The sequence below is a fragment of the Ranitomeya variabilis genome, chromosome 7 (genome assembly GCF_051348905.1).
Source record: "Ranitomeya variabilis isolate aRanVar5 chromosome 7, aRanVar5.hap1, whole genome shotgun sequence".
In the NCBI taxonomy this organism is placed as follows: Eukaryota; Metazoa; Chordata; class Amphibia; order Anura; family Dendrobatidae; genus Ranitomeya; species Ranitomeya variabilis.
The window spans coordinates 231,623,060-231,647,980 of NC_135238.1; the positions used below are offsets into that span (position 1 = coordinate 231,623,060).

At 47.6% G+C, this 24,921-nt stretch overlaps 1 long non-coding RNA gene across 3 annotated transcripts in view; it reads left to right on the forward strand.

Annotated features, from left to right (window-relative positions):
- The first annotated feature begins 788 nt into the window (after positions 1 to 788).
- Positions 789 to 24,921, forward strand: part of LOC143786035 (uncharacterized) — a 98,240-nt gene continuing 74,107 nt past the window's right edge. For 2 of the 3 annotated variants that reach the window (XR_013218216.1, XR_013218215.1), the window contains exon 1: positions 810 to 931. This is a non-coding gene — a long non-coding RNA (uncharacterized LOC143786035). Of the gene's footprint in view, positions 932 to 24,921 lie in introns of all 3 variants that reach the window. The other variant, XR_013218217.1, reaches the window with a different exon arrangement.

A 24,921-nucleotide genomic window follows, 5' to 3' on the forward strand; every position in this document is an offset into this window, starting at 1 on the left:
TCCCCAGGCAGCCCCATGCAAGCATCACCACCCCATTCTCCCCAGGCAGCCCCATGCAAGCAACATCCCATTCTCCCCAGGCAGCCCCATGCAAGCATCACCACCCCATTCTCCCCAGCAGCCCCATGCAAGCAACACCACCCCATTCTCCCCAGGCAGCCCCATGCAAGCATCACCACCCCATTCTCCCCAGGCAGCCCCATGCAAGCAACATCCCATTCTCCCCAGGCAGCCCCATGCAAGCATCACCACCCCATTCTCCCCAGCAGCCCCATGCAAGCAACACCACCCCATTCTCCCCAGCAGCCCCATGCAAGCAACACCACCCCATTCTCCCCAGCAGCCCCATGCAAGCAACACCACCCCATTCTCCCCAGGCAGCCCCATGCAAGCATCACCACCCCATTCTCCCCAGGCAGCCCCATGCAAGCAACACCACCCCATTCTCCCCAGCAGCCCCATGCAAGCAACACCACCCCATTCTCCCCAGGCAGACTCCCACTTACCTGATCTATGACTTTGGAGAATGACCCCTATAATACCCCAAATCTTGCACAAAAATCCTCGAAATCCAGCCATGACATCCACAGCCTCCTCCTGTCTGCTCTGCTCTATGGAGGAAGAGGCAAATCCTGCACAAAACACTCCAAATCCAAATCCTGCACGAAATCCCGCCATGACATCCACAGCTTCCTCGTGTCTGCTCTGTCTGTTCTATGGAGGAAGAGGCACCGCCCCTTCCGGTCACATGGGCAGAGGTCCTTTAGCCGACTTGGATTTAGCCTCTACCATGGAGGGACGGGGCAGCAGGCGGGGGAGCGCACGTGTTGTGAGTAATGGACGTTGTGGTGTCTGTGGCCCCTTCTCATTTTGCTTTCTGCCCTTATTGTCGTGTTTAGGACGTGCTTCTCCCTTCAGGACTGCGGCGCACGTGAGTGGGGCTCAGCTTCTGTGTTTGGTGGGGACTGGAGATCCCGCGGGTCAGTCACTAACGGGTCTTCTGAGAGGATGGGCTCCGCTTCCAGGAACCGCTCTGCGTCATACCAATTGGCTCTGCGCTTTATCTTCTCTGACTTGGTCCCGCAGCGTCGCCCGGGGGCTTCTCTTTGATCCGTTGCTCTCGCTCCACGACTCTGACGTTTCTGTGTGGTTTCGTGAAAACAAAAAATCCCATTGTGGTTCATTATGAGATGGGGCGAATGTAGCAGCAAGAAAAGGGTTAAGCATGGTAGATGTAGCAGTGCTGATGTGGCTTCATCAGAATAGGTGGCATGTCGTGGGCTCCGGGGATCTTCCCGTAAAGCTTCCTGAGTCCATGGACGGTGAGACCCCAGAGGAGCAGAGCTGAGCGTGTCATGGAGCGCAGCACGTGTATATACTCTATGCGCCTATTTGTATATGACCCCTCCACTTTTCTCACATTTGAAACTTGCATTGCTGGAATTTGCGCCCCTCCAAAGGCATGTGCAGCTTATTGGGGCACTTTTATTTAAAGATGCGCATCTCCGAAAAAGTAAAAATTTTTACTCCTTTTAGACTAAACTCAGGAAACGGCGCAAAAGTTGGTGCAGATCATCTAAGTTTTATCAGTGTGAAAGTTGTAGGCCACGCCCACTCCACTTTTTCTGAGCGCTTCCTATGAGTGGTGAGTGCCGAGAAGTCTTAGCTTTGAAGCCTGAATTCAATTGTCCTTCGCGACTGTTTAAAGTTAAGATCAACCAAAATAATCGGCATAAAATGATGGGCAATGGATCCCTTTAACCATTCCCCCCCGGCACACCCTGTGTACTGACCTCATTACTAGATTCCCATTGCCTCCATATACAGACCTCAGTCTGCTGGACCAGACTACACAGGGTTTACTTGTAGTCTGTTACCATGGACACATCGGTTTGTGTCGAAGCTGTAGACTCAAAACAATCAGAATTTTATTATCCGGATCTTTTGCAAAGTTATTTTATTTTTTATATTTGATGCAATTTGACTTAAGGAAATTGGTTCCAAAGGTGGCCCAGAGGTCAGCTGTGCCCCTGACCCCAGAGAGGAATTGTCGAGCTTCTCCAGCAGCCCCCATTACTGTATCACGAGCATCCGTCACATACACACAGAGATAGATGAGTGCACAAGCCGTTCCATGACATCTTCCATTTTTTTGCATAAACGTAAACCGCAGAGACCGTCCTCTGCAGGTGTCCGGACGGCGTTCATAAAATGCAGTGTCAGCTTCTGGGATACCTGGAGCCACGAGCAGCTGTCGCATGGCTGTCCGGAGCAGCGCACGCATTTCTCTTCTGTGAGCGTGAGATCGGACACTTCGCAATAACGTTTCTGTGGGAGGAAGGAGCCGCACGTCCCCGGGGAACAATCAGTACTCAATGCATGAAAAACACGCGGCTGCCGGTGAGTAGACGAGCTCCAATGCCTATTACACCGGGAAAAAAAGATTTCTACTCTCCACTGCGGAACTACAGCTCCCAGCATGCCCTTCTTAGTCCGGCGGTGCAGACTTTATTTTTATGGTTCAGTTTCTTATTGTACAACAATAAATTCTGCAACTGTTTAATATACTTATGGGTTTTGCGGTATGAGAATGTCTGTCTGCTGAATGACAGATGCCTGGCGGAACAATAACCCTGTATCTAGAGGAGGTGGTCTCACAAGCTGCTCTATTCACTGTATATAGGAGTGGTGGTCTCACAGTCACTACTGCTCTATTCACTGTATATAGGAGTGGTGGTCTCACACAGTCACTACTGCTCTATTCACTGTATATAGGAGGTGGTCTCACACAGTCACTACCTCTCCATTTACTGTATATAGGAGTGGTGGTCTCACAGTCACTACTGCTCTATTCACTGTATATAGGAGGTGGTCTCACACAGTCACTACCGCTCCATTCACTGTATATAGGAGGTGGTCGCACACAGTCACTACCGCTCCATTCACTGTATATAGGAGGTGGTCGCACACAGTCACTACCGCTCCATTCACTGTATATAGGAGGTGGTCTCACACAGTCACTACCTCTCCATTTACTGTATATAGGAGTGGTGGTCTCACACGCTCACTACTGCTCTATTCACTGTATATAGGTGGTGGTCTCACACGCTCACTACTGCTCTATTCACTGTATATAGGAGGTGGTCTCACACAGTCACTACCTCTCCATTTACTGTATATAGGAGTGGTGGTCTCACACAGTCACTACTGCTCTATTCACTGTATATAGGAGGTGGTCTCACACAGTCACTACCTCTCCATTCACTGTATATAGGAGGTGGTCGCACACAGTCACTACTGCTCCATTCACTGTATATAGGAGGTGGTCTCACACAGTCACTACCTCTCCATTTACTGTATATAGGAGTGGTGGTCTCACACGCTCACTACTGCTCTATTCACTGTATATAGGAGGTGGTCTCACAGTCACTACTGCTCCATTCACTATATAGGAGTGGTGGTCTCACACACACTACTGCTCCATTCACTGTATATAGGAGTGGTGGTCTCACACGCTCACTACCGCTCCATTCACTGTATATAGGAGGTGGTCGCACACAGTCACTACTGCTCCATTCACTGTATATAGGTGGTGGTCTCACACGCTCACTACCTCTCCATTTACTGTATATAGGAGGTGGTCTCACACGCTCACTACCGCTCCATTCACTGTATATAGGAGGTGGTCGCACACAGTCACTACTGCTCCATTCACTGTATATAGGTGGTGGTCTCACACGCTCACTACCTCTCCATTTACTGTATATAGGAGGTGGTCTCGCACGCTCACTACTGCTCTATTCACTGTATATAGGTGGTGGTCTCACACACACTACCGCTCCATTTACTGTATATAGGAGGTGGTGGTCTCACACAGTCATTACCGCTCCATTCACTGTATATAGGAGGTGGTTTCACAGTCATTACTGCTCTATTCACTGTATATAGGAGGTGGTCTCACACAGTCATTACCGCTCCATTCACTGTATATAGGAGGTGGTCTCAGTCACTACTGCTCCATTCACTGTATATAGGAGGTGGTCTCAGTCACTACTGCTCTATTCACTGTATATAGGAGGTGGTCTCGCACACGCTCACTACCGCTCCATTCACTGTATATAGGAGTGGTGATCTCACACAGTCATTACTGCTCCATTCACTGTATATAGGAGGTGGTCTCACAGTCACTACTGCTGTATTCACTGTATATAGGAGTGATGGTCTCACACAGTCACTACCGCTCCATTCACTGTATATAGGAGTGGTGGTCTCTCACAGTCACTACCGCTCTATTCACTGTATATAGGGGTGGTGGTCTCACACAGTCACTACCGCTCTATTCACTGTATATAGGAGTGATGGTCTCACACAGTCACTACCGCTCCATTCACTGTATATAGGAGTGGTGGTCTCTCACAGTCACTACCGCTCTATTCACTGTATATAGGGGTGGTGGTCTCACACAGTCACTACCGCTCTATTCACTGTATATAAGGGTGGTGGTCTCACACAGTCATTACCGCTCCATTCACTGTATATAGGAGGTGGTCTCACACCATCACTTCACTGTCTGTAGGACACCCCCTTTAATGAAGACACACTTGTCCGCCCCTGTAGCCGCAGTCTTGGTATTTTATTTGAGCCTACCGGCTGATTGTTTCCTCGCGTTGTGACACAATATTCGTTCGTGTGTGCAACATTTTTTTTAAAGTAAAAAAAGAATAATTGCATCCGTCTTGTTTTCACCTGAGGCTCACAAATTGTAGGTTGGGATTACAAGGCAATTAACCTCACACGGAGAGAACGCTCTCTCCGCCACTTTCCGTGTTTTTTTCCTTTTCGCCATAGGATGATGATTTTCCAGTATAATATGTAGATGAGAGCTGGATGGCCACAGCTCTGGGGGTCATTGTGCCGTTCTGGGGGTCAATGTTGCTACTTGACCTGTTGATTATAGCTGGTGTGCCGAGGACCGATCGTAACAAAGTGGACGCTCGTAAGGAAAATATCACTTTTTTTTTTTTTTCGTGCCAGCAGCCCGATCTGTGTGCGCTACCCTAACCCTGCAATAGTGGAGGAGCGCAGGGTACTGAGGCTGGTCAGATCCAGCGATCCGGTCAGCCTCAGTGTGGATCTTTTTAATCTGTAAAGCTCCTTGCCTGGGAAATCCTGATAGACTGCAAAGTATAGTCCTGAATTATAACGCCCATCATTTTGCCTCCGCAGGAGATAAGCGGCCTCTGGAGGGGTCTGGCAGTGATTTATTCTATTGCCTCCATTGAAAACACATGAACGCTCCGTATACGGGACATCGGGAGGGATTGCTGGTGTCTGGCCATCCTCTATTTAGGGGCTTATTTGCACGACTATAGAGCGGCCGTGTTTTACAGTCCATGCTATGGGCACAACTGTTGCCCCAGCCTCGGGTTTTCTGACCACAGTCTCGTAGGTTTATAAACAGCTGTTTTTCCTAGTCTGGAGACGCAGAATTGTGGCAAAACCGTAATGGTAAAATTCGGCCGCCATACAGTCGTAGTAAGGGCAGGGACCGATGTTCACTGCTATGGAATATGTTGGTGCTGTGTGAGCAGCGGAAATTGAAGGGAAGCTGTCTGTTAATTTTTACATATTGTAGCAATGCCAGGTAGGCTACAATATGTAACCTACAATTGGTGGAGAATGCGGGCATGAAATCCCAGAGAGCACAGGCGATTGCAGTATAAAAGTGTAATGTCCTGGGTAAAGGGAACTACAGCATTGCAAAAACAGGGTAATAACATGGAGAAGCTGGTTAATTAGACCGAACCGGAGTCTAATAAACTCCTGATCAAGCAATTTTATCAGCGACAGTTACAACAGCAGTATTTACAGAAGGTTCAGCATCAGATGGCTCTCCTGGCAGAAAACTGGCCGGGCCAGGGAGATGGCATCACCCACTATCTAAAGTCAAGGTATACATGTGAGGCGAACGGTACGAGAGGTCTTACAGAAGATGATTCTGGAAGACGACGTTGAGGCTTTCCTAACAGTATTTGAGAGGGTGATAGACAGAGAGAAACTGCGCTCAGAGCTAAAGGCAGAGATCCTAGCTCCACACCTTACAGGGCAGCCTCAGAAAGCTTGCTATGACTTAGATTGCAGGATGCTAAGGAGTACAACAAGCTGAAGGTGGAGATCATGGCACGTTTTCACCCTGGCAGTTCGAGCACAATGGGTGCACCTCTGGCGGTAACAAAAGAGCAAGCCTCCCCAGTCCCAGGTGTTCGACCTGTTACACCTGGTGCAAAAGTGGCTGAAGCCAGAGACCTGTTCCCAAACACAAATGGGACAGAGGGTGGTGATGAACCGGTTTATCCAATCAATACCGAAGCCGCTACAAACCTGGGTTGCCCAGGGAGATCCCCAAAATGATGATGACCTGGTAGAGAGATTCTCGGTGGTGGGAAAACTCTGAGACATCAAGGAAGTCTTCAGTTCACCGGTCAAGGATACAGAAAAGAATAGGCCCAAGATCTTCTCTGAGGGGGGGGGCGTCCAAGGTGGGGGTCACAGGCTGGTTCATTCTGATAAGATTATCTGTTGGAGGTATCATTCCCCTGGGCATACATCACCCAACTGTCACCTGATCTCAGTCAATAGACTGTAGGCTGGCGCTTCTACGTCACCTACTCTGCCTGTAGGGCTATGCCTCATCCTGATGAGGGGCCCTAAAGGTACCGTCACACTAGGCGATATCGCCAGCGATCCGTGACGTTGCAGCGACCTGGATAGCGATATCGCTGTATTTGACACGCAGCAGCGATCTGGATCCCGCTGTGAAATTGCTGGTCGCTGCTAGAAGGTCTGCACTTTATTTGGTCGCTAGGTCGCCGTGTATCGCCGTGTTTGACAGCAAAAGCAAGGATACCAGCGATATTTTACACTGGTAACCAGGGTAAACATCGGGTTACTAAGCGCAGGGCCGCGCTTAGTAGCCCGATGTTTACCCTGGTTACCAGCGTAAAAGTTAAAAAAACAAACAGCACATACTCACCAGCGCGTCCCCCAGCCTCTGCTTCCTGACACTGACTGAGCGCCGGCCCTAAACTGAAAGTGAAAGCACAGCGGTGACGTCACCGCTGTGCTGTTAGGGCCGGAGCTCAGTCAGTGTCAGGAAGCAGACGCTGGGGGACGCGCTGGTGAGCATGTGTTGTTTGTTTTTTTAACTTTTACGCTGGTAACCAGGGTAAACATCGGGTTACTAAGCGCGGCCCTGCGCTTAGCAACCCGATGCTTACCCTGGTTACCCGGGGACCTCGGCATCGTTGGTCGCTGGAGAGCGGTCTGTGTGACAGCTCTCCAGCGACCAAACAGCGACGCTGCAGCGATCGGCATCGCTGTCGCTATCGCTGCAGCGTCGCTTAATGTGACGGTACCTTAAGTGTGCCAGTCAATGGTGAACGGGGTGCAAGTGACTGGATTCTGGAAGTTTGGTGACCCTGGTAAGGGCCACATGAGCCATTCCCTGGGAATGTGTTGAACGTTAGGTGTATTCATGGAAATGTTAAAAAAAACAACAACTTTTCTGCGACCCAGGTCGACATACGCACATAATGTGGTTCCGTGTGCCACCAAGCCGGAGTGGTCAAAAACTTTGCATGATATTGTTATTGGACATGATGTTAAGTTGATCTTGGACTTATGGGCGAAACCAGTGGCACCCAGTAGTCTGGTATGTCACCAGGGATCAGCTATGGTAGCAAAGTCACGTGATCTAAACAGTGAATTTCCTTTCACTTTAATGACTGGAGGATGAGGAAGGCTTCTCCTGAAGTCAATGTCCATGACTTGGAGGAGTCCTTGGACAACTATGCTCAGAGACTTGACAATAATTTTTACCAGGGAAATTGTAATTGATGTTCCCCAGGAGCAGGGAGTTTGTTTTCGCAATTGTCCAGCCATAATGATTTATTGTGTCGTGGGGGACAAAGGGAAGGGACAGGTAAAAGAGCGCCTCTTCAAGGCTCAAGAGGAAGAATCCAAGGGGATGTAATTGGTCGGCTCGAGTGAGGCAATTATAAGCTGGAGGGTCGGGTTTTTGTGTGGGTGCCAACATGGGAAAGCAATTTTCTTACCATAGAGTGGTGGAAAAGGTGTTAGAGGTCAGCTATAAAGTGCGCTGACCAGGGAAAGGGAAGCCCTTACCCATATATTGCGGCAACCTGCTAAACCCTGGTAGGATAGGGACCCCCTAGAAACCCCTTTCTTGTTAACACAGTTAGAAACCCAACCTTCCGGATGTGAAAGAAGCATGAAATCTGCCACCTTCCCAAAGACAATACGGCTGGAAATTGGTACCCAAAAGTAGGGTCAGGATCTTGTAGTTACTAGGTCACACTCATGTCATAAAACATGAGCCACCCACTTGGGTCAATTTTAAAGCCCTGTAGAAATCCTGAGGCCCGCTGGGAAGTAGTCTCAGAGTAGGCAATACAAAACTGGCCACGACCCCTCACATACTCAGTTTTGGTTCAGTGGGTTGGCAGATTGGGCCCAGCCACCTGCTTTGGACAGAGGGGGAGGGTATGTAGCAATGCCAGGTAGACTAGGGTTAAATCTTAACTCTGCAGGCTTTGATCAGTCCACCTGGCTGGCTCTGTATATAAACAGGCTAGGTGTTCATCTGCTGGGGTGCTGTTTTGTTTGACTGGGCTGGGGCTAGCTCAGCTGTGTATGAGTAGCCAGGGTCTATTCTGTTCTCTATATAAGTATTGGAGCTGTTTTTCCTGATAGAAACAATTTGCCAGTCGTGAGAGAGGTGCAAATCAGGATGGACGTCTAATGGAGATGTATCAATGCCCTTGGAATAAATGCTCGGATGCCAACAGTGCACATGCTCAGTGATAGCAGTAAAGCCAGAGATGCTCATTTGTAGATTTTGCTGTTTCATGGTCTTTGCTCCTCATCAGCCCAACGTAGGGCTCTGATTGGATGGGTGAGATCCTTTTTCCCCTTTTGGAGATCCAGCAGGTGCAGAGTGACTGATATGCAATGATCCCCGGGAAAAAGGATGCAAATTGTCTCTCCCTTAGAAGGAAGGAAGCTGTCACTCGGACCCCAAACAACTACAAGAACAGGGGTCCTGTGCATTGTATGAGTGGAGTGCTATTGCGTGTACATGACCAGAGCTTCACTGCTCCCATTTCTGGTCATATATGTACATGACCACTCCATGCACACATGGGGCCCCCGTTCTCCGGTTTGGTGAGGGGCCCAGCCTCTATGCCCCACTGCAGTCGTACATTTATCACCTGCTATATACAGTATTTGCATATAGCCTGGTTTGGACTTTTTACTCTATATAGCAGTACAGGGTAGTGACCTGTAGGTGGCACTAGAAAGTGTTTTCTTCCCTCTGGTGGAGAGCTGATTTGCATAGACTTTCCCTAGAAGGCATTTCCTCTGCCAGCTGGACCAGTACCGTCCGTGCTCATCACATACTGTATGTGACTAAACTTGCCCTAAACTTCTGCTTCACTGGAAAACTTCATGAGCGGTGAGTGCAGGAATAGCGGTTGCAGGTAGGCTGAGGACGTTCTCGCTAGCAGTGGGATCTTCCTCGTCAGCAGGCGGCCAAGAAGGGGCTTTTCATTGCTCCTCTGTGAAACGAGCTGCTGATCCCACCATCTTCTTATTTGTATTCTTTTCCTGCGATTCTTGGCGCAGCATAAATACAAGCTGTAATGCGATCCCGTCCAGCGCCCTCAGCCATTTGGCGATGTCGATGAGAAATGGTCTGATTAGCACAGCAATAGCACCGGTCCCAGCTCCACTGTCATTACCGCGGTGCTAATCTGCACACTGATAAAAGCTGCAGATTTGGGAGAAGCGTCAGGTCTGTTACTGCAATCGCCTCTCGGGGAGCAACCAAGGGGAAAGCAAATTACTCGGATCCTGATGGTCTTTGCAGCATGCGGCTGCATGCGGGGGGACGTGCTGCCGGCGGTGGTCGCGCCATGCATTGCGTAAGCCTATAGAAAAGGGAAGCAATGTCCGGTCGTAAGCAGTGGGTCCGGCCTCTGGGACCCCCATGGATCACAGGAACAGACGTCCCCTGTGTGAATGGATCGTTAATGATCACTGCATGGTCTGTAGCACAAGCCCAAAATCACTCCAGTCACACAGAGTTCTGCTTCAGGATCAGGGGGGGTCTCTGCATTTGGACCCCCAGCGATTTTACATAATCTAACCTGTGATAAATAGACAAAACTTAATCCTCAAATCCCTTCATGTAATAATTTATTTTATTTTACGGTGAAAATTCACTGCCAAATGTCAGCCACTAGGTGGCTCTCTTATGTGTTACTTGCTGTCTCCCGCCTGTTGTCAAGTGTGATCCATCCAGCAGCAGAGACACCGTGACGGATTACAGCGGGCGGGGCTTTATATCTACATGAAGTGGGGGCGGGGCTTTATGTCTACAGGAAGTGGGGGCGGGACTTCATATCTACAGGAAGTGGGGGCGGGGCTTTATATCTACAGGAAGGGGGCGGGGCTTTATATCTCTTCAGGGGATGGGGTGGGTTTTGTATCTACAAGGGTGGGGGCTGGGCTTTGTCTAACTATAGGAAGTAGGGGTGAGGATTTGTCTCTACAGGGGCAGGGTTTTGTTTTGGCTTAGATACCAGTCAGTTCCTAAACATTAGATTGCATGTGCAGCTGAGGTTGTTGTGGGGGGGGTGAGCGCAGTGTGACCATAATATTCCTATTCTATACGTTTTGGGTGAATGGACAGGTACGGAGTTTAATGAATAAGCTCACAATGGAAATCCAACCTTCTCCATGCTCTATACTGCCGCTTTGATCGCTATCATAAACTGTTTTGCATTATGTCTCAGGTTGTAACTGTTCTAATTCTCAGGTAGAGGAGAAGTCGGCTACTTCCTCCCCCAGTGAGGTCACCATTGAATGACATTTCCATATACAAGTTCTTGTCACAAAATTAGAATATCATCAAAAAGTTCATTTATTTCAGTTCGTCAATACAAAAAGTGAAACTCGTATATTTATATAGTCATTACACACAGAGTGATCCATTTCACGTGTTTATTTCTGTTAATGTTGATGATTATGGCTTACAGCCAATGAAAACCCAAAAGTCATTGTCTCGGTAAATTAGAATACTTTAGAACACCAGCTTTAAATGTTGGCCTACTGAAATGTATGTTCAGTAAATGCTCTCAATACTTGGTCGGCATCAATTACTGCATCAATGCGGCGTGGCATGGAGGTGATCAGCCTGTGGCGCTGCTGAGGGGTTATGGAAGCCCAGGTTGCTTTGATAGTAGCCTTCAGCTCGTCTGCATTGTTGGATCTGGTGTCTCATCTTCCTCCTGACAATTCTCCATAGATTCTCTATAGGGTTAAGGTCAGGTGAGTTTGCTGCCAATCAAGCCCAGTGATACTGTTGTTTTTACACCAGGTATTGGTACTTTTCGCAGTGTGGACAGGGGCCAAGTCCTGCTGGAGAATGACATTTCCATCTCCAAAAAGCTTGTCAGCAGAGGGAAGCATGAAGTGCTCTAAAATGTCCTGGTAGACGGCTGCGCTGACTTTGGTCTTGATAAAACACAGTGGACCTACACCAGCAGATGACATGGCTCCCCAAACCATCACTGATTGTGGAGACTTCACACTAGACCTCCAGCAGCTTGGATTGTGGCCTCTCCACTCTTCCTCCAGACTCTGGGACCTTGATTTCCAAATGAAATTCAACATTTACCTTCATCTGAACACAACACCTTGGACCACTGACAACAGTCCGGTTCTTTTCTCCTTGGCCCAGGTAAGAGGCTTCTGGCGTTATCTATTGGTCATGAGTGGCTGACACAAGGAATGTGACACTTGTAGCCCATGTCCTGGACACGTCTGTGTGTGGTGAAGCAATGACTCCAGCAGCAGTCCACTCCTTGTGAATCTCCCCCATAGTTTTGAATGGCTCAGGGTGGCGCTATGCAGGGGAAAATCCAAGATCAGCGGGATTCACACAGGTCAGTCCCCCATTAAGTTTGGAATACCCCCCTTAACTTCTCTCTGGAAGTCAATGGTGTCTTTCCGGTTTGACATTTTGAAGACTGTTGAAAGACGTCTCATGAAAGCAATCACTGCTTTCTGGTGCCTGCTGCGCGTTTTAAGACTTTGTAGACAATCACAAGAGTTTGTGCAGATAGGCAAGATTTACCAATCAGTCCAAAGCTGCCATAGGTCTCTCCTCCCCGTACACAAAGGCATCACTCCACTGTGTTTTCAGGGGGAGAGAGGTGAAAATTGCCACCAGACCCCCCCTGAAAACAAATGGATTGGGCCTTGAAATTCAAGTTGACCAATCTTCCTCTTTCCCAGCCGTCCTCTAATGGGGGAGAAACGGGAGACCCCCATACACATCAGACGGTCACCGGTTGCAATGTGTATGGGGTACTTCCTTTTACACCACCTATAACTCCGTTTTTTGGGTTTTTTTTCACAGCTGCAGCGTCCACTTGTGCAGAGCTGCTGAGCTCAGTTGTTGGATGTAGACGGGCAGGTGCAGCCGAAACACAGCCTAGGACCCGGGGAGGGTGAGTAAAGCGTAGTTTATTTTTAGGAAAAACTGCATCCTGGGTTGTTTTTGTTTTTTTTTTTTAACCAGAAATCCCCTTTAACGACTTTTCTGCTGCATGGAAATAACACGTCCAAACCGAAGCTGCATGTAAGGTGTGAGACAGCAGAAGCAGCACCTGTCAATCATCTGTAAGGACCGGGCGACCGTCCACCGAGGTCCCCAATAACACCATATGTCTGCTTCAGGAGAAGTGTTGGCGCTGCTGATCATCCATTGAGGGCATTTGTTTATAGGATAAAAGCCTCGTTCCCTGGGCGGAGGACGATCCATCAGTGAGATTTCCATCATCCCCCATCTCTGTATTTCCATCTTATCTGCTAATTATTGTTCTGTAGCGAGAACTTGTTCTGCTAATTACTGCACTATTGTAAGACAAAGAGAAGGATGAAAGGCAGCGAGCGTCTGAAATCACTTACCTCCGTGTGTATGTGACACTCCGAGCACTCGGCGGCGTTATCGCTCATCGCAGCGGCTTTATTTATAACCGCCCCTGCGTGTAGATCTACGGCGCCGGCGCACATCTGTTATATCAGCCATCGAGAAGGGACAAGTGCGGCCCGGATAACATCTGCAGGTGGGAGATTACCACCATTCCCGGCACAGACGTGGTCCGAGCGTGTTATACCTCCTCTCCGCTGTATACTATGCACGGATCAGATCCCACAGAGGATCATTCACATTGGAGGGGAAGCGGGTCTGTGCAATGATTAGGTCAGGGGTACGTTTAACCTCCACATGATGCCGAGGCACATCCCCCCCCCCCCCCCCCATCTCTGCTTCCCATAGACCCTCCTGGTGCCATTTCTTACCTGGAGAGTGACACATCGGCCGTCCACATGATGGAAAACGTCATTCATTAGACCGGACACACTCCGTGGTGCATTTCTGTTGGTCATGTGCCCATTGTAGGCGCTTTCTGCAATGAACAGGGGTCAACATTGGGACTATAACCGATGTGCAGCTGCAATGCTCTGTGTGTTCTGGCACCTTTCTGTTATAGACGCAAGTATTTCTATCGCTGCTCTTCTGGGGAGTGAACTGGACAGGTGCCTTTGCTCCCCATGTTTGTCAATGAGTCTTGGGCAACTGTGACCCTGTCATATTTTTATTTATTTTTTTTTAAACCATGGCTCAAATTAATTGCTACTAAGAACTGTATACCAGAGACACCCCACAACACCCCGCCGTATGCTGGGAGCATCACACAAGACCCACCATATACCAGGCGCACCCCCACATAACCCACCGTACACCAGGAACACCCCGCAAGACCTGCCTTATGCCAGTGACACCCCACAAGTCTCGCCGTATACCAGTGACAACCCACAAGACCTGCTGTATTCCAGGGAGACCCGCCTTATACCAGGGACAACCCACAAGACTCGCCGTATACTTGAAACACCCTACAAGATGCACCATATTTCGGAATACTCCACAAGACCCGCCGTATACCAGGGACACCCTACAAGACCCGCCGTACTCCGGGAACACCCCTCAAGACCCACTGTTTACCAAGGACACCCCCACAAGACCCACCGTACACCAGGAACACCCCACCAGACCCGCTGTATACCAGGGATACCCCACAAGACACGCTGTATACCAGGGACACCCCTCAAGACCCACTGTTTACCAGGGATGCCCCCACAAGACCCGCCTTACACCGGGAACACCCCACAAGACCCACTGTACACCGGGAACACCCCACAAGACACGCTGTACACCAGGAACACCCCACAAGACCCGCCGTATACCAGGGACACCCCACAAGACCCACTGTACACCGGGAACACCCCACAGGACTCGCTGTATACCAGGGACACCCCACAAGACACGCTGTATACCAGGGACACCCCACAGGACTCGCTGTATACCAGGGAGACACCACAAGAATCATCGTGGACAGCACGCTATTTTGGGACTGCCCTTACCCAGACGTCTAGTCATCACGTTTTGGCCCTGGTCGGTTGCTCTGCTCCTTTCATTTGCCCATTTTTCCTGATTCCAGCAACTTCCTCCTGATACATCGCACCCCGACAGGCGCCATTACCATCAGATCACCAGTGATATTCCCTCCCCCATCAGCGGTCTTATGTTCTGGCTGATCGCTGTGTATTTCCGCTGACAGTTTCCCTTTACATCAGTCATGCACCACGCGCCTGTAATTCTTTACACTTTCTGGGCATTTGTGCCCGGTAATTCTGTTACTTTGTATTTCTGACCTCAGGCCTCCGCGTTTCGCACTTTCCCTGCACTCGGGTATTTACCTGAATCGTTGGTAATTGTATTTACATGGCTGTGAGCGCCGGTTTAACCCGGTTACTGCGGCTCGTCTTTTCTGCAAATCGCTCTCCGTTTACTCGGCCCGAGCCCGTATTGCGGAGGTAAGTGCTTGTCTTGTGGGGTCTCTGGAATAATTAAAAAAAATAAGTAGTTGTGCGGCCTCCGTACACCACAGCGATGCGGCAGATAAGCGGTTAACGTCGTAGGAATCAGAAGTAATGACATGAATACGAGTCGGTCATTACATTGACTTGGCGAGGTCACCCGTCCTCTGGATACTTTCCCACCAGCCTTTATTCCTGCGGCGTCTCGTACATTCGGAGGCCCCCAGCCTCCCGCTCCGCGCTCGCCCTCCCCCTTTTCTGCCTTATACGGCTGAGTTTAACTAAATCAGTGGTGGGTAACCTAATTTAATCAGAAAGCTACAGGCATATCCCTAAAGTGCCCTCTAGGACCCTCCACATCACATGGCGGGGGGGGGGGGCGCGTCTGAAAACTTGGAAGAACACAGCGATGCACGCTTATTACTGCATCTGTCTATAGACACAAGGAGAACAAAAAATAAACTTTTTTTTAAAACAAAGGTATTATGGTTTTAGTTCTATTTTTTTGTATAAGAAAAAATTGTAACTTTTTTATTCTCTTTAAATCCCTTCCAGCTGCAACCAATCTCCATTTTTGGGCTTTAGTTTCTTTCCTCCTCTTCAACGAGCAAGTTTTTTTTTTTTAATCTAACATTATTTGTTTGGGGAGTTTGTTTTTACAGCGTTCAGCGTGTATTAAACATAACTTGGAAACCCGATTCTCCAAGACACTGCCATTACGGTGATGCCAAACTTGTATGGGTTTTGTTTAGATATATACAGTGGGGAAAGTAAATATTTGATATTCTTCCTTTTTCACAAGTTTTCCCACATACAAAGAAGGGAGAGATCTGTAATTTTTATCGTAGATACTTCACCTGCGAGAGACAGAATCTAAAAATAAAAATCACAATGTAGGATTGTTACATACTGCGTGGGTGTCTCCGGTGCTGCATATTGGAATTATATAATGTTATGTTATATTAAAAGCTGTAAAAAACATGTGGCACAATGGCCTAATTTAAAGAAGTAATAGCAAAGGATAAAAATCATTGATACACACTGTACCTCCCACCACCCCCGTCAACCCTTCTGGCAAAGTATGGCTACCCTATTGCAGTATGATTCCCCAACTGTAATCCCGACACAGCCCTCCATATAGTATAATGGCCACAAAAGGTGCTCCATGCACTATAATAACCCCACAAAGTCCTCAATACAGTATAAACAGTACGACATAGTCCTCAATACAGTATAATGACCCCACATAGTACTTCATACGGTATGATGGCCCTACATAGTCCTGGCAGTATAATGGCCCCACGTAGTTCTCCATACCGTATAATGGCTCCATACAGTATAATGGCCCCATATTGCTCCATGTGGTATAATGGCTCCACATAGTCCTCCATACAGTATAATGGCCCCAAATAGAGCTCCATACAGTATAATGGGTCCATATTGCTCCATGTGGTATGACTCCACATAGTTCTTCATATTGTATAATGGCCCCATATAGTACTCCATACAGTATAATGGGCCCATATAGTGCTCCATACAGTATAATGGCCCCACATAGTGCTCCATACAGTATAATGGGCCCATATATTGCTCCATGTGGTATAATGACTCGACATAGTTCTCCATACAGTCTAATGGCCCTGCCTGGTGTCGGTGGTCAGATTTACCTTGTGTGCCTTAGAGGATGGCCATGGTGCTGCCTTCTTGCTACCTATGCAGAACTTTCCTCTAGCAAGGGGCAAAGATTTGTTCCCAATTGAAAGGGAGTGAAGGGGAAATTATTTTCAGGGACCTTTTTGACCTGTGCTGTGGACCCCTTCTCCAGTGTGTACACTTTTGGGTATGTGCCAGTCTTCACTGCTGTCCTAGCTTTCTGTTCCTGAACCAGGAGGCCCAGGATGAGCGTCCTGATGAATCGTGCTCTCGTAGGTTAGTACCATAGTGTAAAAGGCTCAGACTTTTGCTTTCTCAGCTGCGGGGGAATATAGAGCTGGAGTGTTGTTACCGCACACACGCAGGGTGTATACATCCAATCCAGCAGCCGCTCCATAAACCCTTTCATCGCACAGTATGTAATTACAGTATGAGAGGGAAATGTAAATTAGCGCGCCGCTGCATCGTGACATTTTGACCAAACAGTATAGAACTTCACCGCAGGAGGAGCGTTCCCCCCGGCCTCCGCCGCCTCCAAGATCCACAAAGGTCATTTTTCAAATAGCCGGATTAAGGTATTTTAAAATTACATCTTTTTTTTTTATATATTATTATATAGAAATAACTTGTACCGCCACCCGGCCCCTCTCCTGGGCATCCGGCTACAGTTTACCGGCGTGTTGACCCCATTACTTCACACTGACGTTGTAATGAGCTCTCTGTACACAACCAGCCCGCAATCTTGCTCTGGGATTTTATCCATTAACCCCTGGGGTTTATTTTTTTATTTTACAGGAGAGATCTTGTTCTGCGGCGCAATGCTCTGCGGGGATCAGCAAGGAGCAATTCAGGTCTCCAGTCCGACTCGGCAGTCTCAGCCCGTGCACCGGTACATTATATATGGATGGATTAATAAAACAGAATCTGCATGTCAGTATATATAATGGCGTGGACGTGTCTGCGGAGTGGGGAATGAGCGCAGCACGTCGTCGGGGAGGGAGAGCCGCGTCCTGGTCCGGGGGGCTTCCTTCTAATCCTAAATGGGGAACATTTTCAGGTTTGCACCCCACCCCCCTTCCTCCAGCGGTGCACTCCTTAAGATGAGAACCTTGTAATAGGGAAACTACAACTCCCAGCATGTGAAATGTAGTAATTTTGTAGCCACAGGTTGCAAACTATTTCTCACTAGTGCAAATTCCTTTAATGCAGCATCCATAATTAGGCTTCTTTTATACTTGCTGTGGTTTCGCAACCACAATAGATTTCTATGGGGCCTCAAAAACAGGCTGCGAAAAATCGTAGGAGCGCTGTATGGCCGTGAGGGCCGTATTTGCGGCTATGAAAAAATATCGAGCCTGACTTCCGTTTTTTTGCGGACCGCCGTTTTTTTTTTTTTTTTTTTTCCCCCAATACTTTTGCTATAGTATTGGGAACCTGAAAAACATCGATACGCACATTTTTTGCAGTCTGATATTGTGGCAGATCTTGAAAATTGCGGCAATACGGCCTGCAAAAAAATCCGCAATAACAGGCCTTAAAAAAAAAACAAAAAACAAGCCTTAGACTGGAAAAGTCTAATAAATATACAGAAATTCAGCTTAGAAAATGCCATGCCTTGTACTTAGGAGTCACCTGGGCGGATCTAGAGAGGCAAAGAGTCAAATTGCTCCCGCTGTTATTATGATTGACAGCCCACCAGGTCTCTGGCGCCAGCGCTTGCACCTTGCATGTTAGTCCTGCAGGATTTGGCGCATGCACAATAAATTGGACAAGTGACGCATGCGCGAGATTCAGCGATGATGGCGGAAGACCGGCGGGGTGAAGTAGCATCACCATGATTCCCAGGACTTTCCAGCTCCGCCTAGATGGCTCCAGGTAAGTTTTATAGAACATGCGCCATTTTATAAGTTGACTTTTATTAATTTGGATAAAAACCTAAAACTATAACCAGCTGAGATTAGTGAAAATACAGAATTAATTGTTTCTTGTTCATCCAGTAACAATCCATGATGGATCCCCAGATCTGGTAGATTTAGGGTTGTGGTCGGTGCCTCCATCCAAGCTTTTGTGCGGAGTTTGTCTTTAGAATTCTCTGTTTTCCACTGCCGTGATGAGTGCGGCTGCTAATTCCTATAGTCTCCTGGAGCTGCTCCTTATCTCTGGGAACATATTGTAGACGTGTGCGCGCTCGGAGATTATAGTTTTGGGGTCGTTACGTTTTCCTTCTCCCGGGAGCAAGTTTTTATTATATTTATGCGCTTAAGAAAAAGAACAGATTAAAGGGTTAATCTCGGTGTAAAACTCCCCAAACTTTTCCAAATAATATTATCCAGACGAAAAGCAGGTCTATCTGAGATGGAGTTTCAATTTTTATCTCCTTTATATTGTCAAGATCTCTGCTGATTGTCAGTGAATGGGAACATGTTTAGTGCGTTGTCGTATTCCTATTAGTAGGACGGGTGCGCCATCATCTGCCCGGCGTGCGTGATGCCCCCTGACTGTGTGGTGGTCTCCACCTCAGCAGCATCTCCCAGCTCTGATGCAGAAAGCAGAGGTGGGAAATAACCTCTGTGATGGCCGCTCAGTTAGGCGGCTAAATCTCCAAAACCGTGTAACCATTAACAAAAAATACACTAAAAATTCGGTTTTTACAAATTGGTTTGAAAACTGCCGAGTTGCATGTTTGTGCAGTTTTTGTCCCATGTGTCTGTGCTGAATACCTCTCACAGCTGAGGGTTTGCTACAGCTGCGCCTGCTACATTTTATTTGCCCTAGTACATTGTAGTAAACGATCAGAACACGAGAAGAGGCCGGCACTGCTGATTTCAGTACACAGATTTTTTAGACAACTGTGAAAAGTATTAGGGTATGTGCACATGTATTTTTGAGCTCTGCGGATTTACCACGGATTTTATGCAGATTTTGTGCGGATTCCACCTGCGGTTTTACACCTGCGGATTCCTATTATGGAGCAGGTGTAAACCGCTGCGGAATCCGCACAAAGAATTGACATGCTGCGGAATGTAAACCGCAGCGTTTCTGCGCGTTTTTTTCCGCAGCATGGGCACAGCGGTTTTTGTTTTCCATAGGTTTACATGGTACTGTAAACTTATGGAAAACTGCTGCGAATCCGCAGCAAAATGCGCAACGTGTGCACATAGCCTTAGGGGTTTTATGGATTTGCGGAAACTAAACAACCCCTGGAAAGGTCAGTACAGGTTTTCCACCTATGGATTTAATGAAAAAAAAAAAAAAAAATCGTAGTTCACGGACGGCAAGCAGAGATCTTTAAGATGGAAGAAAAGAATAAAAACAAATCTTAAGAGCCTTTTCTTTTGCATTCTGCGGTGTCATCAATGAAAATGTGGAAATACAAGACCTGAAGATCGGATACAAGATGCTCTTTCTTGCTTCTCCTCCTACCTCTCTGACCGCTCTTGATTCTCTTCCTACCTCTCTGACGGCTCTTGGTTCTCCTCCTACCTCTCTGACCGCTCTTGGTTCTCCTCCTACCTCTCTGACGGCTCTTGGTTCTCTTCCTACCTCTGACGGCTCTTGATTCTCCTCCTACCTCTCTGGCGGCTCTTGGTTCTCCTCCTACCTCTCTGACGGCTCTTGGTTCTCTTCCTACCTCTGACGGCTCTTGATTCTCCTCCTACCTCTCTGACGGCTCGGTTCTTCTCCTACCTCTGACGGCTCTTGGTTCTCTTCCTACCTCTGACGGCTCTTGGTTCTCTTCCTACCTCTGACGGCTCTTGGTTCTCCTCCTACCTCTCTGACCGCTCTTGGTTCTCTTCTTACCTCTGACCGCTCTTGGTTCTCCTCCTACCTCTCTCACGGCTCTTGATTCTCCTCCTACCTCTCTCACGGCTCTTGTTTCTCCTCCTACCTCTCTGACGGCTCTTGGTTCTCCTCCTACCTCTCTGACGGCTCTTGGTTCTCCTCCTACCTCTCTGACCGCTCTTGTTTCTCCTCCTACCTCTCTGACGGCTCTTGGTTCTCCTCCTACCTCTTCTACTGATCTTGAATCTCTTCTTACATCTTTTTTTCTCTCTCCATGCAGGTTTTATTGGACAGACCCTCAGCATATTTGACTTTCAATACCCTCTCTTTGCTGATTATACCCAATTATGTGCTTTTTATCGTGGCATCACCCCCTCACTATTACAAAACAGTAAAATCAGCCTGTCCGCTACCTCTAACATTATGTCCTCCCTTTATCTGAAAGTAATTTTTTTTTTCAAAACTAATTTACCTAAACCAGATATTTCCATCTCCATATGTAGCACACCCGCTGTATTGGGGTTATATTGGACTCAGAGATCCTTTACACTCACTATATTCACTAAGGCTACTTTCACACTAGCGTCATGCACTGCACGTCGCTATGCGTCGTTTTATAGAAAAAATGCATCCTGCAAAAGTGCTTGCAGGATGTGTTTTTTCTCCATTGACTTGCATTAGCGACGCATTGCCACACGTCGCAACCGTCGAGCGACGGTTGCGTCGGACCGTCGCCACCAAAAAACGTTGCATGTAATATTTTTTTGGTGCGTCGTGTCCAGCATTTCCGACCGCGCATGCGCGGTCGGAACTCCGCCCCCTCCTCCCCGCACCTCACAATGGGGCAGCGGATGCGTTGAAAAACTGCATCCGCTGCCCCCGTTGTGCGGCGCTTCCACAATATGCGTCGGTGCACCGCAACGTCGCATTGCGACGTGCAGTGCACGACGCTAATGTCAAAGTAGCCTTAGTCGCATACTCCTGTCACCTTCACCTCCCAAAAGCATTTATGATTTGCCCTTTTCGTATCATCCAATCTACAAAAACTTGTAGTCACTCTGATTTATTCTTCTCTGCACAACTGCAACTCTCCCATCTCCAGTCTTTACTGAATGTGGTCGTCAGGGTCCTATTTGTGTCCAGCTGCTACACAATGCCACCACCCTGTGCCAGTCATTACACTGGTTGTCTAACTGCTACAGAATGCAACCTAAACTTATCATTGTGACAAAGAAACCTCCACAGTCCTGCACCGCCCTACATCTCCTCATCTGTATACCACCCTAACTGTCCTCTCCACAGTCCTGTGCCACTCTACATCTACACTCCAGTCTGTCTCCCTACCCATCCTTTTCACAGTGCTTCACTGCCCTACATCTCCTCTTTGTCTACCACCCTACCCGTCCTTTTCACACTACCTGCTGCACTGCCCTACATCTCCTCATCACTGTCTACCACCCTACACACCCTCTCCACAATGCTGCATCACCCTTCATCTCCTCCTCATCCGTCTACTATCCTACCCTTCCTCTCCACAGTGCTGCACCCCCCTACAGCTCTACCTCATCTACCACCCTACCTTCCCCCTTCACAGTACTGCACAGCCCTACATCTCCTTAACTCTTAACACCCTACGCATCCTCTCCACTGTGCTGCACTGCCCTACATAATCTCATCTGCGTACCACCCTACCTATCCTCTCCACAGTGCTGCACTGCCCTACATCATCTCATCTGCGTACCACCCTACCTATCCTCTCCACTGTGCTGCACTGCCCTACATCATCTCATCTGCGTACCACCCTACCTATCCTCTCCACTGTGCTGCACTGCCCTACATCTCCTTCTCTTTCTACCTCCCTACCATTTCTCTCCACAGTGCTGTACCACCCTACATCTACTCTTCTGTCTACCACTCTAGCCATCTTCTCTGTCCTGCTAGTTATCTATGGTTGACTCCATAATTAGAACCTCCAATGCCTCCAAGACTTTTCTTGTGCTGCACTAGTTTCCTGGAATGCTCTACCCCAAACAATTAAGTTATTTCCCAGTATCCACAGATTTAAGGGTAACATAAAATTTCAATCCTTTTTGACACCTATCAAACTTCGTGCACTCCTTTCTGTTTGTCTGTGCATACAGACTGGCGAAACCATTATATGAGCATTTTCACCTCTATTGTTTCCTCATAGATTGTAAGTTCTTGTGATTTGTAGCAATGTTTAATTGTCCTTTGTCATGTGATCTTTGAACTGTAAAGTGCTGCGCAATATGTTGGCCCTAAATAAAGGTTATGTGCGGTATTACACATGTGTCACTAGGTGGCGGCGTATTCCAAGCACTTTGTTCGTCTCTTTGCAGCTTTCTATAAAGTTTCTTGAATTTTGATGGGGAAGGTGCACAAACAACTGTAGCATCTGGCATCTCCCGGGCACAGGTATCACTATGCTCTGGGCACTAATCGGAGCAGGTACGTTGCACCCGTCCTTGCAGTCTTAGTCTTCCTCATTGATGGTAATTATGACATCCGTCAAGCACTGATCACACAGAAACGGAGAGTTTATGAGCTGTAACCTTTCAATAGACGAAGCTGATGAATGACATGCTGCTGCTGCCACCTCTCAATTAACAAGTCGTTGGACACGGTTCCTGTAGTGCAGCTGGGACAAAAGCCATTGTTAGGTCCCAAAGCCTTAAAGGGGTTGTCCCATCTTATTAAAGGGGTAAAATTGCAAAGTGATTGTAAAAACAAGCAAGTTTGCAATTTGCCTTTTATTAAAAACCCTCTCCGTTCTCGAGAAAGGAAGGATTTTTAAGTTTTATAGTTTATTTTTTGTTGTCTGGTCTGACAAAGGCACTGAAAGTAGTGGGAGGGAGGTATGTATCACTAAGGGTGTTGGCTTCAGTGATAGCAACCTAGGAAAGCTCCAGCACTCCAAGTGCTGAAAGGGGTTAATCAGCCATGTTTAGTGCTAGGTTGATTGAACAGCTGTAGAATGGGATAAATACCCAGCCTTCTAGAGCATTCAGTGTGGGGTGGGCCTGGAGGTGCACGCTCTGGAGCTGTGTTTTATGTTAAGGAAAACTGAACCTTTTGTTGTTTGTTCCTTACATTATGTTTTTGTTTTCCTGTTAGACCAGGAAGGCCGGGTTTGTTTTTGCTAACGTTGCACTGGTTTATGCAGGGTTTTTAATAAAGCAGTGGAAGATTTAAAGAGACAGTGTTTCTGTGTCTACCTTTGTGTGCAGCCAAGTGGTCCGATCTACCACGCTGGGTTATAGACCACCTCTGGAGTTGCAAAGGTTGCTGCTTTCCTTGGTGAGGAGTGTAGCGCTTTTCATGCTTCAGAGTTGCAGTGGTTACTCTGAATTTGGCAGCACATCCCCAAAGCTGCCTCTGCTTGCTGCTTTCAAACAAACGACACCGGTCCGAACTGTCAATCTTCAGGAAGGCACCAACCCCTGGAGAGCAAGAAGTTGGGAGGTAGAGGAGCGGTGCGCTCCAGAAGAAAGTAGATAATGCAACATCCCCCTGCAGAAATCCTGAAGATTAGAGCAAAGGAATCTTTAAACCAAGGTTTCTTACCATTACTTTGTATCCAACCTGATTCTGAGCAAATAGGACAAATATTATTCTCAAACTGCGACCAGCTCCCTCTCTTTACTACTAGTAGAATAGAGCCACTGCAAAAAGCAGCACTCTTGAGAAGCCAGAAAGAGCAATGTTTTGTGTATGCAGCTCCTGTGCAGAGCTATGTGTTTCCATTGTTACCGATTAAAACCTTGTGTGGTCTGATCCTGCACCCCGTCTCCCTACTTGTAATGTACATACAGTAAGTTTGGGAACAGACAAATAGGCATGCATAGGAGCTGTGTACACGAAACGGTAGAAGATTATTAGTCCAGATTTATTGCCTTTTTTTTTTTTTTGTATTTTCGATGCATTAGACAATGGTCGCATCGCCATAGCCTTTATGCTTAGAGAAAGGATTTTTTTTCTCGTTTCTATCTGCCATAAAGACTTGAACTTGGAGCCTTACAATTCGTTCAATAGCTAATCCTGCAGAAACCACTCAGGGAAAGGCTTTGTGGTTTGACGAGCTGAATGAATGGGGCTTTAATAGCAAAGAAATGCTCAGTTCAAAAGTTATAACCCGATATTCTTTACAAGAACATCGGCATTATTTATTCTGTTGGTCCTGATTTGCCCACTTGGGGCGCTGTTGTCTCGCAGTCTGTTCTGCTTACTCCCAGCATCTTTTTATTACTCCTTTTTGCCATTTATGTTTAATTTTGTCTAATGCATGGACAAGAGGCATCGGTGACAGCCATCTGTTATTGCAAAAGGTTTTGTCACCGACCTTTCTGCAGAATTAAAAATAAGCTGAGCTATTCTGCAGATAGGTATTCATATACGCTGCCTGTGTAACAGGCCTTGACTGTAGTTCCATCAATATAT